The following is an 18934-nucleotide window of genomic DNA, read 5'->3' as shown; positions in this document are numbered from 1 at the left end:
CAAAGTATGTTCAAAATATATTTACAACACTTTTAATACGTTTTGATGTTTTAAGTTTATTAAGTCAGCTGTCCTCGTTAGTAACCTACAACTAGTTGTCCACAGTTAGATGTACAGAAATAAATCGATAAATATTATCTTGAATCAATCCACGACCCAGTGTATACGTATCTCAGTATTGATCACAACTCAAACTATATATATTTTGGAATCAACCTCAACCCTGTATAGCTAACTCCAACATTCACATATAGAGTGTCTATGGTTGTTCCGAAATATATATAGATGTGTCGACATGATAGGTCGAAACATTGTATACGTGTCTATAGTATCTCAAGATTACATAATATACAATACAAGTTGATTAAGTTATGGTTGGAATAGATTTGTTACCAATTTTTACGTAGCTAAAATGAGAAAAATTATCCAATCTTGTTTTACCCATAACTTCTTCATTTTAAATCCGTTCTGAGTGTGGTTTCATATTGAACTCTATTTTATGAATCTAAACAGAAAAAGTATAGGTTTATAGTCGGAAAAATAAGTTACAAGTCGTTTTTGTAAAGGTAGTCATTTCAGTCGAAAGAACGACGTCTAGATGACCATTTTAGAAAACATACTTCCACTTTGAGTTTAACCATGATTTTTGGATATAGTTTCATGTTCATAATAAAAATCATTTTCTCAGAATAACAACTTTTAAATCAAAGTTTATCATAGTTTTTAATTAACTAACCCAAAACAGCCCGCGGTGTTACTACGACGGCGTAAATCTGGTTTTACGGTGTTTTTCATGTTTCCAGGTTTTAAATCATTAAGTTAGCATATCATATAGATATAGAACATGTGTATAGTTGATTTTAAAAGTCAAGTTAGAAGGATTAACTTTTGTTTGCGAACAAGTTTAGAATTAACTAAACTATGTTCTAGTGATTACAAGTTTAAACCTTCGAATAAGATAGCTTTATATGTATGAATTGAATGATGTTATGACCATCATTACTACCTTAAGTTCCTTGGATAAACCTACTGAAAAAGAGAAAAATGGATCTAGCTTCAACAGATCCTTGGATGGCTCGAAGTTCTTGAAGCAGAATCATGACACGAAAACAAGTTCAAGTAAGATCATCACTTGAAATAAGATTGTTATAGTTATAGAAATTGAACCAAAGTTTGAAATGATTATTACCATGTATTAGAATGATAACCTACTATAAGAAACAAATATTTCTTGAGGTTGGATGATCACCTTACAAGATTGGAAGTGAGCTAGCAAACTTGAAAGTATTCTTGATTTTATGTAACTAGAACTTGTAGAATTTATGAAGAACACTTAGAACTTGAAGATAGAACTTGAGAGAGATCAATTAGATGAAGAAAATTGAAGAATGAAAGTGTTTGTAGGTGTTTTTGGTCGTTGGTGTATGGATTAGATATAAAGGATATGTAATTTTGTTTTTATGTAAATAAGTCATGAATGATTACTCATATTTTTGTAATTTTATGAGATATTTCATGCTAGTTTCCAAATGATGGTTCCCACATGTGTTAGGCGACTCACATGGGCTGCTAAGAGCTGATCATTGGAGTGTATATACCAATAGTACATACATCTAAAAGCTGTATATTGTACGAGTACGAATACGGGTGCATACTAGTAGAATTGTTGATGAAATTGAACGAGGATGTAATTGTAAGCATTTTTGTTAAGTAGAAGTATTTTGATAAGTGTATTGAAGTATTTCAAAAGTGTATAAATACATATTAAAACACTACATGTATATACATTTTAACTGAGTCGTTAAGTCATCGTTAGTCGTTACATGTAAATGTTGTTTTGAAACCTTTAGGTTAACGATCTCGTTGAATGTTGTTAACCCATTGTTTATTATAACAAATGAGATGTTAAATTGTTATATTATCATGATATTATGATATATAATATATCTTAGTATGATGTATATACAGTTAAATGTCGTTACAACGATAATCGTTACATATATGTCTCGTTTCGAAATCATTAAGTTAGTAGTCTTATTTTTACATATGTATTTCATTGTTAATACACTTAATAATATATTTACTTATCATTTAACATAATTAACCAAGTGTATCAATATCTTAATATGATTCATATGTACCTACTAAGACGTTGTTATAACGATAATCGTTATATATATCATTTTCGAGTTTCTTAAATTAATAGTCTCATTTTTATGTATATAACTCATTGTTAAAATACCTAATGAGATACATACTTATAATAAAATCATGTTAACTATATATATAACCATATATATGTCATCGTATAGTTTTTACAAGTTTTAACGTTCGTGAATCACCGGTCCACTTGGGTGGTCAATTGTCTATATGAAACCTATTTCAATTAATCAAGTCTTAACAAGTTTGATTGCTTAACATGTTGGAAACACTTAATCATGTAAATAACAATTTCATTTAATATATATAAACATGGAAAAGTTCGGGTCACTACACCGAAACGTGCAATACATACAACATCCGAAATCCATAACGATCACTTGGAATACGCGAGACCGCCACGTACTCTTCCAACTTCTCTAGGCAATCCTTCTCTAAGAGTCACCATTAATAAACAAATCGTCACCCACGATCTATTAAAATTCACAAATCCAAGCATAAGAATTTGTTAAATCCCTCCAATCGGGAAAACTCAACCGATCTCGTACCGAGATATCAATCCCTGGACGTACTCTCACCAAGTACAATGCTAAGAACAACCAAGTCTTAACCTAAGGTCAACGACCCAAACGATGAACACCAAGCAAAAACGAGTCCTTACGGATAACACTTACCCCTAGCATCCCCCGTAGTGCGCAAACACGGCTAGTACGCAACTATCGTACATCGTAAGCAAGCGACCAAAACCGCTAACGTCCAAATCGACTAAGGCATCACATGTTCAAATCATGTGAGTAAAACATGGCTATTACTCACAATCATACGCACAAACACGGCTATGTGTATAAATATGGAATGTGGACAACACATGAATGGTACTCCCATTCTGATATGGTTATACCACGATTAACCAATAATACAAGGGAATGGTACTTCGGATTTCCCATCGGTGTTCCCAACAACCGTTAGTGTACAACGAAATATAACACTAACCCCCGAGGTGTTCCAAAATGGCTATGCAACACTATTACCAACGTGTGAGTAAAAATCGGCTATTATTCACCACCATGTGCACAAAATGGCTATGTGCACAATTCATACGGTCAATTAACATCATAAACCTACAAGTAACGGTTCTTTCCGAAAACCGCTCACCATCAATCACAACCAAGAGTGGTTAGCTAAGAGCTAATCCTTCCGGATATCACTCATCACCTATCGCTAGTCAAGCGCGGTCAACCTAGAGATAACCCCAAATAAACACATACACGTCAGCACCTCGTAGTACACAATAATGGCTATCGTGTAACTACCACCCAAAGTATACGATAATGAGGCATCGTACCCTTTCTCAAAGTCCCATTATGCTATTTCCAAAGGTAACCAAACGGCTAACACAATCGAGCCAAGAACCACCCATATTGCGCATAGGCACAACAATAATTCCCTAGAAGAGAATCCGGCACGCACATCCCTTAACCGAGGGATCTTACCTTGCTCGTCGAACGCGTAAATTATCTCCTAATGAGATTTACCACATCACCACCTCGGTGATAATTTAAATCCAAAAACCATAAGTACAATTTATTCCAAATCGTACTTTTACCACAATCGACCAATGTAGGTCTCAACACTAGCTTCGAATCCCTACGAGCATCGTCTAAATATCACTACAATAGAACACCTTCGTGCGAGAGTACAAACTCCCCCACTTAGAACTCCGCTCCGTAACCACATCACCGAACAATAGCATCCCGTGGAACGACCACTTATCAACATACACAACCAATATCCTCATTGGTCATAGTCCTCGAATTCTCATGGATTCGTTTTCAACAATAAATCCCGATGATAAACACATGCTCACTCTCACGGAAGGAGTGACCACTAATCCAACAACTAATGCGCCATTTGCATTATCATAACCCCTAAAAGAGAGACGAGGTACACCCGTCTTGCATAGTTCCTAATACGCACGTCATCAAACCTTGCTCCAACTTTGAGCATACGAAGGTTTTTAACCTATCCTTAAACACTTCAAACGAAGAGTTTACCACAAATTTCGCAACTTAAACCTTGCAATGCTCCGGTTGCTCTAGCTTGTCAAATTTCCACCTAGTCACTCATGTACTTAAGGGTTACTCCCCAGTGCCCTAAGTACAATGTAACCGCAACACCATCGGAGTCGATCACCACGCTAGTAGGTATGAAAGAGGCACCTAACGTTGCGTCCCGTAGATTCCATTACTAACATTCATCTAGGCCAAACACTTGATCTCAATGGTTCGTCCACCCGACGAACCTCATGGTTCATCAACTTCAACACGAAAGCGAGCAAACTCTAACATTCGAACACCAAAGCCCATTTCCATGGCTTGGTAGAAATGCTTTCCGAAACATTAAGGAATACTTGGTTGCACCAAGTCTTACGCCCTTCGCCCGACAACCAAACGTCACTATAGGGTACTTCCATTAGGAACTTCACCCATAACAATAAAACGCGCAACACAACGCACTCAACAAAACCGTACACATCGGCACACAATAAATATTCAAAGGACATATTTATTAAAAACGAAAAGTGCCTTAACGTCCCCTTACGGCATTTGCCGCCGCCAACTCGAGACAATCCGGCTTGCAATGTCCCTCTTTATGACAATAGTAGCACATTCCGTCATCACTTCTCGGTATCGTGCACTCCCATAGCTTGTGGCCCCTAACACCACAATTGAAACATCTAGGCGCACGAGAACTCGTAATTCCTTTCTCTACATTTCCCATGCTCACACTTGCACCCTTAGCCTTCTTACTTGGAGCACCATACGAATCAACCCTTCTCTTACTCGAAGGTTCACCAATTATCGATCGCGAATGCGATTCAAAGCCCCTAGTCACGGTGAATAACTCCGCGAACGAGTTCACTTGACCAATGCTAATTTTGTTCCGCAAGTCATCATTCAAAGCTCGACAGAAATCTTCCATCAACATACGATCATTCCCAATATACTCCGGGCAAACACGAGCCTTTGCCATAAAGGTCGTCTTGAGAGTATTCAAATCCATAGAACCTTGTTGCATATTTCGTAACTCATTACGCAAGTCCAACAAATCCGCTCGAGTCCGGAACTCCTCGAAGAATTCCTTCTTAAAATCGTCCCACGATAACCCCTTAAATGCTTCACCGCCAACAATATCAATCTTACCATCCAACCACTCCCTTGCCCTACCCCGCAACAAGCTAGTAGCGAGTCTCGTCCTCTTCTTGGGAGGGCAATCAATAGAACGAAAACACCCTTTGGCATCCGAGATCCATGTTGTGCTTATCAAAGGATCCGGTTTCCCGTCATATATCGGAGGTTTAGTCTTCATGAAGCTCTTACGACAACGCTCCATTTCACCATTACTTTGAAAATCGGAATACATCCTACCCATTTGCTCCACAACGGTGGCCGCAACTCTAGCATTAAACTCAACGTCGTTCGTCTCGATCCCATTTCCCGTCACCATTTTAAGAAATGCAAAGATTAGATCATGAACGTATAGAACCATACATGCAACGTCGCCCCATCTTGCTCAATAATCGTCTTACATAACTTGTTAGACACGATTTGCACCCGTATTAATGATAGCTAGTCACTAATACGCGAACACGTCGCATCTACTCGTTAGTACCACGACCATCTTGCTCGATGATTTTCTCAAACACAAACATAAACACAAAACAACGCATTAGTATATTAATAACATCCGCATATTAATATAAACGTTAGTCCACCTATAAACTAGTTCACTAACCAATTTCTCTTTTCGACCCGTAATCCTACAAGTCCCGCAACAATTTCGCACACATAAAAGTCTAAGTCTAGGCACATATCTCAAGTCACCTAAATCCCTTAGACCATGCTCTGATACCACTTGTAACATCCCAACCCGTTAACCAACCAAATACGCGTAAAAAAAAATTTGTATACTCAGTGTAGTGCGCGGCGCGCACAGAGGCCTGGACAGTTCTGATCAACTTGTTCGTTTCACGTGAAAAGATCTTCGACTTCCCGACACAATTAGACCAAATGGTTTTCACAACACATTATAATAAGTAAAACTAACACGTTTTGATAATAAACAAGTTTTACGACACCGGGTCCACATCGGCCCGTTTTACGAGTTAAGTACGAAATACAATTTTCGACCCCAGTTTCTAAGACAAAATAAAAGCCGAGCATGGCGATTAGGGATACGCTACCCAATCCTAATCCAAATCCAAAGCAAGTCCACTAATCCCCGCGCTCACCCGAGCCACCGTCTCCAAAGCAAATCTATAAAAAAGGTAAACAACGAGAGGGTAAGCTAACGCTTAGTGAATGCAATAAATATACATGTACATATATAATATACCTACTTACATACACTTACACAAATACCTCATACACGCTAGCAAGTTACATAGCATACCTTCGCAAGTATAACTCTAAATTCTTCAAGACCACAAGCTAGCACCACAACAACATATATATAACTCGAATAATATAAAATGTTACAATACAACACGTCACCATGGTTAACCGATTACACAAGGGAATGGTACTTCGAATTTCCCACCGGTATTCATAACAACCGTTAGTATACAACGAAATATATCACTAATCCCTAGGCCATTCGGACAACGAAATATCCGTTCAAAGCAATCGTTAGTGTACAACGAAATATATCACGAACTCTTGGTCGGATTGGACAACGAAATGTCCATCGTTAGTGTACAACGAAATATATCACTAACTCTTGGGCAATTTGGACAACGAAATATCCATCGTTAGTGTACAACGAAATATATCACTAACTCTTGGGCAATTTGGACAACGAAATATCCATCGTTAGTGTACAACGAAATATATCACTAACTTTGGTGGTATAGACAACGCATACCCGTCCCCTCCCCCGCCCTACAAATAGATACATTATATACGCACATGTATAATCATTCCACTCACCTTGTTGCCTTGATGAAATGCTACCGAATAATCCGCAACTCGCCGATGAAATGTACCTATTCCATCATCACAATTACAACAACACACTTAGTGTGGATTTACAAACCAACTCAATTCGACCCTTAGTGCAAATTCGACCAATTGCACTTACAAACCCAAAACGCGCCCAAACTAACCAATAATCACTAACACAAGTGAAAATGGTCTTATTATGCCAATTGAACCCAATCTTAAGTGTTAAACACTTATCATTCTCAAAATCAACCAAAACCCCAATTTTGACTCATTTCCAAAATTAGTCTTTCAAATACACAAAATGGGTTCTAACACTTCCATAATCACTAATCCTAGTGATTAAACCCAAATACAAGTCCTAATCATGGCCAGTTTGTTCACCAACCCAAAATCCACCAACAACAACCAATAACTCGATTACTAGCATCAATAAACTCACTTCATGAGTTTAAATGGGTTTCCTAACAATTTTAAGTTCAAACCCTAACTTTGAATATCAAATCAAACAATGAAATTCGGAGTTAGAACTTACCACAACAACCAAAACGTAGTTAGGAATGAGGTGAACAACTTTAAAACCCGAGACTTAGATCAATTCAAGCTCCTTCTTCTCCAAAACCCCAAATCTCTCTCTAGACTTCTCTCTCTCTAAGAATGGATGAGAGTGATGAATGGATGTGAAAATGATCCAAAGTTAGATCCAAACCAACTGATAAAGCTCACAGATCCGGCCTCAAGTGAAATGACCAAATTGCCCTTCATTAAACTCAAAATTAGAAAAAGTAGAATTCTGTCGCTGGGCAAATGCGCTGAGCGCACACCTAAAGGGTGCGCGGCTCGCACTACAGTGCTGAACCGATTCTGACCTTTTTGATTTATACCACGCTTCACCCATTATACGCACATCATTTTAACTCTAAGTACCATAAATATTTGGGTGTTACAAATTGACTACATGCTCCACGTTTTTTTATCACATAACCAACACTTGCATTTTTCAATTTTAATTCATCCATCTGATCTCTCTCTTGTTCTATCTTCATGTTCTAAGTGTTCTTCATCATCTCCATCAAAAACTAGATCAAAATCCAAGCTTTAATCATCATAAAAACAAGTATTCAAGAACACTTTGAAAATCCTTTCAAGTTTGCAAGATTACTTTCAAGCTTTCTAATCCATTCCAAGTAATCATCCTAGATCAAGAAATATTTGTTAATCTCAGTAGGTTTTTATTTTAAATCAAAGGTAAGAATCATATTCAAACTTTGATCCAATTTCTATAAACACAACTATCTTAATTTATGTGGTAAACTTACATGAACTTGTTTTCATTCCATGATTCTACTTCAAGAGTTTCCATGCCATCAAAGATCCTTTCAAGCTCAAGATTATTTTCTATTTTTACAGTAGGTTTACCTTCTAAACTTGAAGTAGTAACCTTGTTCATAATCTTGTTTGATTCATAATCATATAACTATCTTATTCGGTGTATATAACCGGTAATTACTAAAACGTAGTTTAGTTAATTCTAAACTTGTTTGCAAATAAACTTAATCCTTATAACTTGACTTTTAAAAACACTTGAACACATGTAACATATCTATATGATATGCTAACATAAGGATTTAAAACATGTAAACACGAAGAACACCGTAAAACTGAACTTACGCCGTCGTAGTGAAATCGGGGGCTGTTTTGGGTTGGATATTTAAAACCTATCATAAACTTTGAATTTAAAGTTTGTTTTCTCGGAAAATGTTATTTCGTATGAACATGATAATATATCTAAAAATCATGGTTAAACTCAAAGTAGAAGTATGTTTTTCAAAATAGTCATCAAAATGGCGTTTTTACGACAAAAATGACTACCTCTTTCTAAGTTGAAATTGTAATCTGTAACTCCGACTATAAACCACCATTTTTACAGTTTAGTTTTAGAAAATGGAGTTCATTACAAAATCATAGTAATTTGATTCACTCAAAACCGATTTGTAATGAAGAAATTATGGGCAAAACAATATTGGTTAGAAATGGCTAAATTGACTACGGGATTTAATTAACAAAATTTATACTAACCATATCCTAGCTAATTTTTCCTATATCCTACATGTATTTAAACATGTCATGAGTATTTTCTTGTAATATACCAGTCTTGGTTAATTTCGAGACAATATAATATAATCTTGATTAGTTAAGACAATAGTTATACAATACGTTCGGATAGATCGTAAGACACCATGTACACAATACTTTTGGGTTAATTCTAAGACAATACGCGTACCTTGGGTCATGATTGAGTCTATAACAATACGTATACAATACGTCTTGATTAAATTCTAAGATCATATATTGGACTATTGAATTATTGGACTACTAACGTTGGACTACTAACGATGGACTACTAACTTGACAACTTAAATAATCACACATGATTGAAAATATGATTGAAAAAATGATTCACGAACCTATAACAATTATATATATATATATATATATATATATATATATATATATATATATATATATATATATATATATATATATATATATATATATATATATATATATATATATATATATATAATTGTTATAGGTTCGTGAATCGTTTCGAGGCCAAATCTAATTTTCAACAAATTGAAAATCGTATCAAGTGAGTTATAGTCCCATTTTTACTATCTAATATTTTTGGAATGAGAATACATGCAGTTTTATAAATGATTTACAAAATAGACACAAGTACTTGAAATTACATTCCATGATTGAATTATTATACCGGATATCACCCTTTTTGCTTGGTAACCTAAGAATTAGTGAACTGGCCACTAATTGACGCGAATCCTGAAGATAGATCTATTGGGCCTAACAAACTCCATACATGTTATGGATGCTTTAGTACTTCGATTGTTATTATACAGATGAGTGTTCCTTTATGTTTGGGTATATTCTAGATGCATTTTGTTAATGTCGGTTACCTTACAAACTGGTTTATTTTCTAAAAACCCATTTTCAATGCGTTCATTACCATTGAACGTAAAATCCTAGGAATTCACCTGGAATTCATTAGGTCACCTGAACCAAATCGAGTGTCAACCGTAAGAACGGTGGTTGCATAGCATGGTCGAAGACAGGACCTTGTGCCAGACCGAAAAATTATAGGGTGATCTTTACTATTGCTCCTACAAAGGATAGTAACTGCATCCGACACGTTTTTGACCATAATTATCTGCATGTCATTAGACATTGCCTTAACAGTTGCTTGTTCATCGCTTTCCTTTACAACCGGACGGTAGTTTATTGAAAGGTAATATACGGGACAAGTAAACTGGACGTGTGCTTTCCTAATACAAGGTTAGCAAGTGGGTGACACAAAACCACAAGTTTTGAGCTAAAATTTTAAAATCTGAAACTCACAAAACCCACAAAAATATTTTACAAACATCGATGGTGGGTCAAATCAGAAAACTTATCTAGGGTAAAAGCTAGAATGAATTTTCAAAAGATCAAATGTTTTCATAAAGATCCAATTTCCTTAAAGGATCTAAATTTTCATAGTCATGTGGGACTGTAAACCACATCGTTACTATCATTGTTTATACCGTCGTATCAAAATCACTTATGTATAAAGTGTGAGAATAAAAAAGTGATTCGAGTGAAGTGTGATTTAATTTCAAGTTCTGTATTGCTTGAGGACAGGCAACGTTCAAGTGTGGGGATATTTGATAGTGCTCTAAATGAACATATATTTAGTAGCAATATCCTTCCAATATGTAAAGTTTTTAGTTGCAAATGTTCTATTTTCAAGTAATATTCGTTTAAATAAATAAGTGCGAAGACAAAAGGTGAAAACAAAGATTTGAAGACACAAACGTCCAAAAAGCTCAAATGTACAAGATACAATCCAAGTGGTTCAATTTATTGATAAGAAACGTCTAAAAATGACAAGAACGCAATTCGCGGAACACAAATTACACGATATTAAAATATACGAAAAGACGTTCGAAAAACCGAAACTGAGACATAAACCGGGCGTAAACGTACGAAACAATGGAGCCAAAATTATGAGTCAACTATGCACATAAATATTATATAATATTTAAATAATTATATAAATTATTTATATATTATATATATATTTATAATATGTCGACAAGTAAAAATCCAAAAGTTGGTGAGCTGACCCAGGGAACTCCGCACTCGCGGAGCAGCCAAAATCAGAATTTGCCTATAAAAGGCACGAACTTCTGCCGAGTTCTTTACACACAAAAAATCAATCTCTCTCTGATATATATAATATATATATATATATATATATATATATATATATATATATATATATATATATATATATATATATATATATAAATTAGTTTAGTTTTATATTAGATAAGTTTAGTTAATGTAACGGTTAATTACGGGTTTTGAAGTCGAAGTTCTGTCCGTGTAACACTACGCGATAAATAATCAATGTAAGCTATGTTCTCCTTTTTAAATTAATGTCTCGTACTTAAGTTGTTATTATGCTTACTTGAGCCGAAGTAATCATGATGTTGGGCTAAATATTAAGACGGGGTTATTGGGCTTTGGACCATAATTGGGGTTTGGACAAAAGAACGACACTTGTGAAAATGAGACTATGGGTTATTAATGGACTTTATATTTGATTAATATAGAGATTTACAATTTGACGTAGTTATATATAACCACATACGCTTGATCGGGTACGGTAGGCGGGATATTTATAAATACTAATAATTGTTCATTTGACCGGACACGGGGAATGGATTAATAATCAATGGACTCATTAAAACAGGGGTGGATTACATACAAGGGTAATTGGTGTAATTGTTAATAAAGTATTAAAACCTTGGATTACACGCAGTCGATAACCTGGTGTAATCATTAAATAAAGTATTAAGACCTTATTACGGTTTAAATCCCCAATTAGTTGGAATATTTGACTTCGGGTATAAGGTTAATTTGGCGAAGACCCTCGCACTTTATAATTATGACCGATGGACTATTATGGACAAAACCAGATGGACTTATCGAATAATCCATGACAAAGGACAATTAACCTAGGGTAATAAATAAAAATCAAAATGTCAAACATCATGAGTACGAAAGTTTAAATAAGCATAATATATTTTATTTCCTCGTACTTTTATTTTTTTTTATTTTAATTATTGTTATTTATTTTACGCACTTTAATTATTGTCATTTACTTTACGATTCGCTTAAAATATAAAATCAACAAACCAGTCATTAAACGGTAAAACCCCCTTTTATAATAATAATAATTGTAATATATATATTTTGTACAAATATAGTTATATAAAAATATAGTGTAAAATAAGCCGTCTCCCTGTGGAAGAAACCGGACTTACTAAAAACTATACTACTCTACGATTAGGTACACTGCCTATAGTGTTGTAGCAAGGTTTAGGTATATCCCATCTGTAAATAAATAATTAAAACTTGTGTAATTTGTATCGTATTTTGTATTAAAAATATATAGTATTTCGTACCCCACGCTGCACACATCAATAAATTAAAGGTTATGGTTGTTTTTTAAAACGAATGCAGTATTTGAAAAACGTCTCATATAGAGGTCAAAACCTCGCAATGAAACCAATTAATATGAAACGTTTATAATCGATATGAACGGGGCATTTCATCTTTTCTCTTTTCCTAGTTCTCCCATCTGTCTGTTTTGTTCTCGACCACCTTCGACCCATCTTTCTGTTTCCATTTCTGCTCCCCTTCTGTTTGCCTCTTCAAGCTACGCTGTAACCATTCTTGACCGTTGCCAACTCCGGCCACCGGCATCTCGCCGGTAGTTCGGAGGGTATTCTCCTCGCCGGATCTGCATCTTTCCCATCACTCCGGTGAGTTTCGCTCCCGTGTTTCTCTTTTTTTTCGTTTTTCCCTTGTCGTCCATCCTTGTTTATCTCCAAACTATATACATAATTGGACATATATACAAATTTACAAAACATTATAAGCTTATTGAATACTACTATAGTAAAATATCATAATACAATACATATTATATCAAGAAAATAAACAAAATCAATAACCAATGGAAAACCACCATGCTTCTAGCCGAGTGGTATCCAAATTCCTTGTGTTTAGGGCTAGGGTTGAGGTCATGAGTTCGAATCTCGCTCAGCTCACGCTCTTAATTAATCTGCCTGAAATATGGAGCTCTAGGTTGACCATGAGGGGGGTTTTATCCCAGATCCATTCAGGATCCAAACCCGATTCGTCTGCCCCCTCGGAATGGTTTAAGGATCGGGTTCTTGCAATGCGATTCGGGTTTCATCCCGAAAGTGCGTGCGTACGTGCGTGGAAAATGATCGCAAAGGTGGTTAATTCCCTTCTAGGTGATGCCGACAACTTGTCTTTCGAAAAAAATAAAAAAATAATAACCAATGGAAAAACTAAAACTATCTATATCTCATTAGTTATATTGTATATTTTTCTAATCAAAACTTGTAATATAAGTTGTACATAAATTTTATTGATTTAACGTATATACACGCGTATATTGACTTGAACATGAAAGTTAACTTAAGATGGTTACGGTTTAAATAATGTGGAGTGAAAGAAATTAGGAAAAACATAAAATTAAAGATTAGAATTTTAAATCCGAGTAAACATAATTTGACTTGAAAGTTAGAGATATATACTCAAATCATATCTTGTACATGTATACAATAATATTAATAACTTAATATATATAGTGGACCAATCCATGGATAAGCACTAAATGGGGCACAAACTGGATAAGTAAAATTTCAAATTTTTTTTAAAAAAAAACGATCCTTTAATATGCAAATAGAAGAAAACGAAAAAAATTTTAAAAAGTTTTTGAACAAAATCGTTCGAAAATCGATGATGAATGGTAAACATCGATGATGAATGGTAAAAATTGATGATAAATGGTAAAATTAACCATTCATCTGGTTAATTTATCATTCATTTTTGTTAGCGATGAATGATAAAATTAATCAATGCTAAAAAAAAGCAGATGAATGGTTAATTTAACCATTCATCTGTTTATGATGAATGATAAAAAAACAGATGAATGGTTAATTTAACCAGTCATCTGGTTTTTTTTAGCATTGATTAATTTTATCATTAATCGTAAACAAGATGAATGATAAATTAACCCGATGAATGGTTAATTTTACCATTCATCATCGATTTTTGAAAGATTTTGAACTTTTTTTTTATGAAAAAAATTGATTAGAGGTGCATTTTAATGCAGATTTATGAATGTAAAAAAAATTAAAAAAAATTTTATTTTGCTTATCCGGTTTGTACTCCTTTTAAGCTTATCCATGGATCGTGCCCTATATATATACTAGTTAAAGACCCGCGATTTCGCGGGTTATATGAAATGATGATATTTTAAGACAATCTTTAACCATAAGAACACAAATAAACAATAAAATTTTCAAAGGTTCAAATGTTTAAAAATACAAATATCGCAGGTTTTGTAAGAAATTTTATTATAATGTAGTGATACATTCAATATTTTGTAAATAATTTTATTATAATGGAGTGACACAATGCTGATGTCGATGATGATTTTGATTTCTGTCAGCCTTCGTGTTTAAGCGTATAAAGAGAATAGTTTTGGTTGTTAACAAGTAAAGTGGTTAGCGCGCTCCGCTGCGCGATGACAAATATCTGCTTTCGTCATTGATGTCTTTTTTCTTCTAAATTGAGTAATCGCAGTAAAATGGTGAGAGGTAATAAAAATAAATAGCTAAAATTCTTAGTTTATATAAAAATAGTGATTAATGAAGAGAAATTACGTATATAGTGAAGATTGATTGGTATTTTTTTTTTTAGTACTTAACAAAAAATGTTTTGAAATTAGAAACTGTAAACAATAGTCAGTATTTTTGGGTATCAATGAACCCTAATAACACTATGTTTTCTATCTATTATTGCAATTAAAAATTACGGTTAATCAACTAAAGACAAATACCTCTGCTTTCGTCATTGATGTATGGTTTCTTCTAAGTTGAATATCGCAGTAAAATGGTGAGAGGAAATAAAAATAGATTGAGATTCTCAACGTGTGTCATAACAAAAAAAAAAAAAATAAACATTGTCTTTTACAATACATATGTCATAACTAAGAAGATAATCTAATTGATATGACATACGCAATTATTGGAAAGTTTCATAAAGGGATAATAATTAAAATGATGGCCAAATGAGTGACTTTAAAGTTTCTCAATTTTTTTCTCAGTTTAGGATAAACTCTAAAAACTAAACTCTTCTAAATTTTTTGATTTAAAAACTAAATCTAAATTCAAACTCTAAACCCTAAACCCTAAACTCTTCTAAATTTTTTGATTTAAAAACTAAATCTAAACCCAAACCCTAAACCCTAAAATCTAAACCCTAGAATCTAAACCCTAAACCTCAACCTAAACCCTAAATCTAAACCCAAAACCCTAAACCTAAAATCTAAACCTACACCCTAAACCCTAAAAACTCTAAACCATAGCCCTAAACCCTAAAAACTCGAAACCCTAACCCTAAATCTGAACCCTAAATCTTAACCCTAAACCCTAACCTAAACTCTAAACCCTAACCAAAACCCTAAACCTAATCCCAAAACCCTAAACCTAAACTCTAGACCCTAAAATCTAAACCCTAAACCCTAAATCTGACCTAAACCCTAAACCCTAAACTTAAACCCAAAACCCTAAAACTAAACTCTAAACCCTACAACCTAAATCTAAACCCTAAACCCTAAAATCTCTAAACCCTTACCCTAAATCATAACCCTAACCCTAACCCCTAAACCATAAATCCCTAGAGACAAAAGTGCGTTGATATTTGATAAGCGTCTTGGAATGCTTATGATGGTTGCAAAACAAGAACAATCTGCTGAGTAATGTTTAAAAGACATCAAAATCTAAACCCAAAACTCTAAATGTAAACTCTAAACCTAAAATCTAAATTCTAAACCCTAAATCTAAACCCTAAACCCTAACCTAAACCCTAAACCCTAAATCTAAACCCAAAATCCTAAACCTAAACTCTAAACCCTAAATCTAAACCCTAAACCCTAAAAACTCTAAATCCTAACCTTAAACCCTAACCCCTAAACCATAACCCTAGCCCCTAAATCCTAAACCCCTAGAGATGAAAGTGCGTTATGACTAATTGATAATATAGTTGTGTTTTCATAATTATTATACATCATTGTTTTCTGTGGTTTCCTCTTTCGTCTAGGAAACTCCATCTTCACTAGCAACTTCATTGGTGACTGTGTTACCTTCTTCTTCAGGTGCAGTGCCATGTTTGTCCTCGGGTGGTCTATCTTCATCGCCTTTAGCCTTTTGTAGCAAGCTCCAATACATGATGCTTGCAGTTAATATTAGAATCATCTTAGGGTTAACCTGTCAATAAAAAAATAAAGTTCGTTGTGTAAAATGTTTTCAAAATTCACTAGTTTTAAGTATTTAACATAGGTATTCACAAGAGGTAGCAGTTTTACACTTGGCAAATGCCAATTCTGGTTATGTTGTCATATGGCTTTACATAATTATTTAAAAGTGAAACGGGTTAAATGGGTTGAAAATCGACCATACTTTCATGACACCAATTGCTTGTAAGATAAGAAAATCATATGCCAAGAAACAAATTAAGATAAAGCATGAAGTTGAACAAAATTGTACATAAAAATTAATTTCCATAAGTTCCAATTTGAAACTAACGGACTTCTATGAGAAATTCCCATAAAAAAGTACAAAACTATACTATCAAAAACAGATATTTAGGTACCGAGCTACTGTTATAAACAACTTGGTTCCGAAAACGCCATATCACCCAAGTAATAGCTGAACAGATCACTTGGAGCTTGTGTTTTAATTTTAAAGTGAAAAGATCACTTTGAAACACTCACGCTGGAATCCAACCGGTTGTCGCTGACCAAGAATCGAATGTAGGGAATCGATCCAAATCATGATCATATTCTAATCATCATGAGCAAATTGACATGGTTACAAAACAACAAATGATGTTACAATTCGGAAACAATTGACACTAGTTACAAATTCAACCCAAATGTAATCGTATCAAGGTCTGTAACAAAATGGAAATCGCAATTGCAGTCACCCATGTCTTGATAAAAACGTGTAACACCTGCACAATGAAAAAATAAAATACACAAAAACAGAGTAAAACAACAACAAAGCAGATGATAACTAAATATTATACAATCAGATTATACAATCAGAACGGCACTAAGTCGTACTTTGTACACAAATTGGAGTGACTAAAATTTCAATCTACCTTTTATAATATAAGAGCTTTGACCTAACTAAGTAATATACTTAAATAGATCTTCAAAGTAAAGATTGTTCAAGTTCCATAAAAAAATTATGCAACTGTACTTATGGTAGGTAGGTAGAAGGTTTTCCCTGTTCGGGTTACCCGGAAGGGCGAGTAATCCGACCCCATACTCTGATGTACGCAGCCAAGCACGATTACTCCCTGGCTGTTTCCAACCCTTCCCTGGCCACCACTATATATTCGTCCCAGACGGGATTCGAACCTGAGACCTCTTGCAAGGAACTCAGGGCCCCAAACTTATGGTAGTGAATACATTTGACAAAAAATTATCGACTACCGATTTACCCATTAATATTTATTTATTTATTTTATAGTTTTTGACAATAGAACTTATAGCATCACAAAATATGTGCATGTGGGTCTAAGAAAAACATCTATCTTTATTAGGATCAACATAACAGTGGGCTTGAAATGCTACATTTACAGACTTGTTTAATCAATATTAAAGTGGGTAACGGAGATGGCAATTACCAAAGAAGTTAACTGAAATACAGAAATATAATAAGGTGTCCAGCATCCATCAGTCGAACTTCAGTCAGACCAATTGCAAGACTTTGGCTCACTCAGCCCAAATCTTATATGCATATGAATTAACTCGGTGTAAATCCCTTAGAGCATAAAATGGCAAATGATGATGAGTAAGTTCATTAACTACCTAGTGGTGAAACAATGATGTAAAAGGGTTTATACCTCAACCAAAGATGATTGTCATAGATCTTGTGCTAATGACATGCCCTAATATATGATAAGGTCATAATACTTTTTCCATTTATGGTTGCAAGAAGGTAATTATTTTAATAGATCTAGGGCATCACACAAAGACATCAAACACTGATATAAAACATGGTATAAAGCATTATAGCTCCGTATAAAAGCATACAAACACTGATATATAACCTTATACCGCATCATTATAGTCGGACCACCCGTTTCTATATCTTCCAAAATACACTTTAAAGATGGATCCCATTTGATGTGTTCCACCCACTTTTCAAGCAGATCCTTTTGAGACAGGACATATAAACACATGAGATGATTTGGAAGTAACTTAAGGTAACGACTGACGTAATACATGCATCAAGGCACTACAAAGGGATCCATCCCATGTTCATTGAACTGACAGGTTTGTGTAACCTGTTTAATGGTGGAATAGTATTGTTTTGTACCAAATCTGTGACACCGCACTTGCTTCAGCACCGTGAAAGGTATACTGAAGTTGTTTTGACATTTAGGTACCTTGTGGTTTTGATATTTCTACAGCCAATGCCTTTACACCTGTGTCCTGCAAATCTTTGAGTACTTAACGGCATGTGGCTGCCTTTTAAACTCATAATTGAAGTTGAAGCAGTCCGGTAGCCATTAAAAACACAAAAGAATCAGATTCTTGA

General features: G+C 34.5%; 1 long non-coding RNA gene across 1 annotated transcript; it reads right to left on the bottom strand.

The window, feature by feature from the left end:
• Positions 1 to 16898: 16898 nt before the first annotated feature.
• LOC139882114 (uncharacterized) lies at positions 16899 to 18890 on the bottom strand. The gene is made up of 3 exons (XR_011771778.1): positions 18237 to 18890; positions 18018 to 18154; positions 16899 to 17336 (listed from the first exon to the last, which is right to left on the bottom strand). It is a non-coding gene; the product is annotated as an uncharacterized lncRNA (long non-coding RNA).
• Positions 18891 to 18934: the final 44 nt, after the last annotated feature.

The sequence above is a fragment of the Rutidosis leptorrhynchoides genome, chromosome 1 (genome assembly GCF_046630445.1).
Source record: "Rutidosis leptorrhynchoides isolate AG116_Rl617_1_P2 chromosome 1, CSIRO_AGI_Rlap_v1, whole genome shotgun sequence".
Taxonomy (NCBI): domain Eukaryota; kingdom Viridiplantae; phylum Streptophyta; class Magnoliopsida; order Asterales; family Asteraceae; genus Rutidosis; species Rutidosis leptorrhynchoides.
Note: the sequence above shows the minus strand (reverse complement) of the source record. Positions and strands in the feature narration are given on the sequence as shown.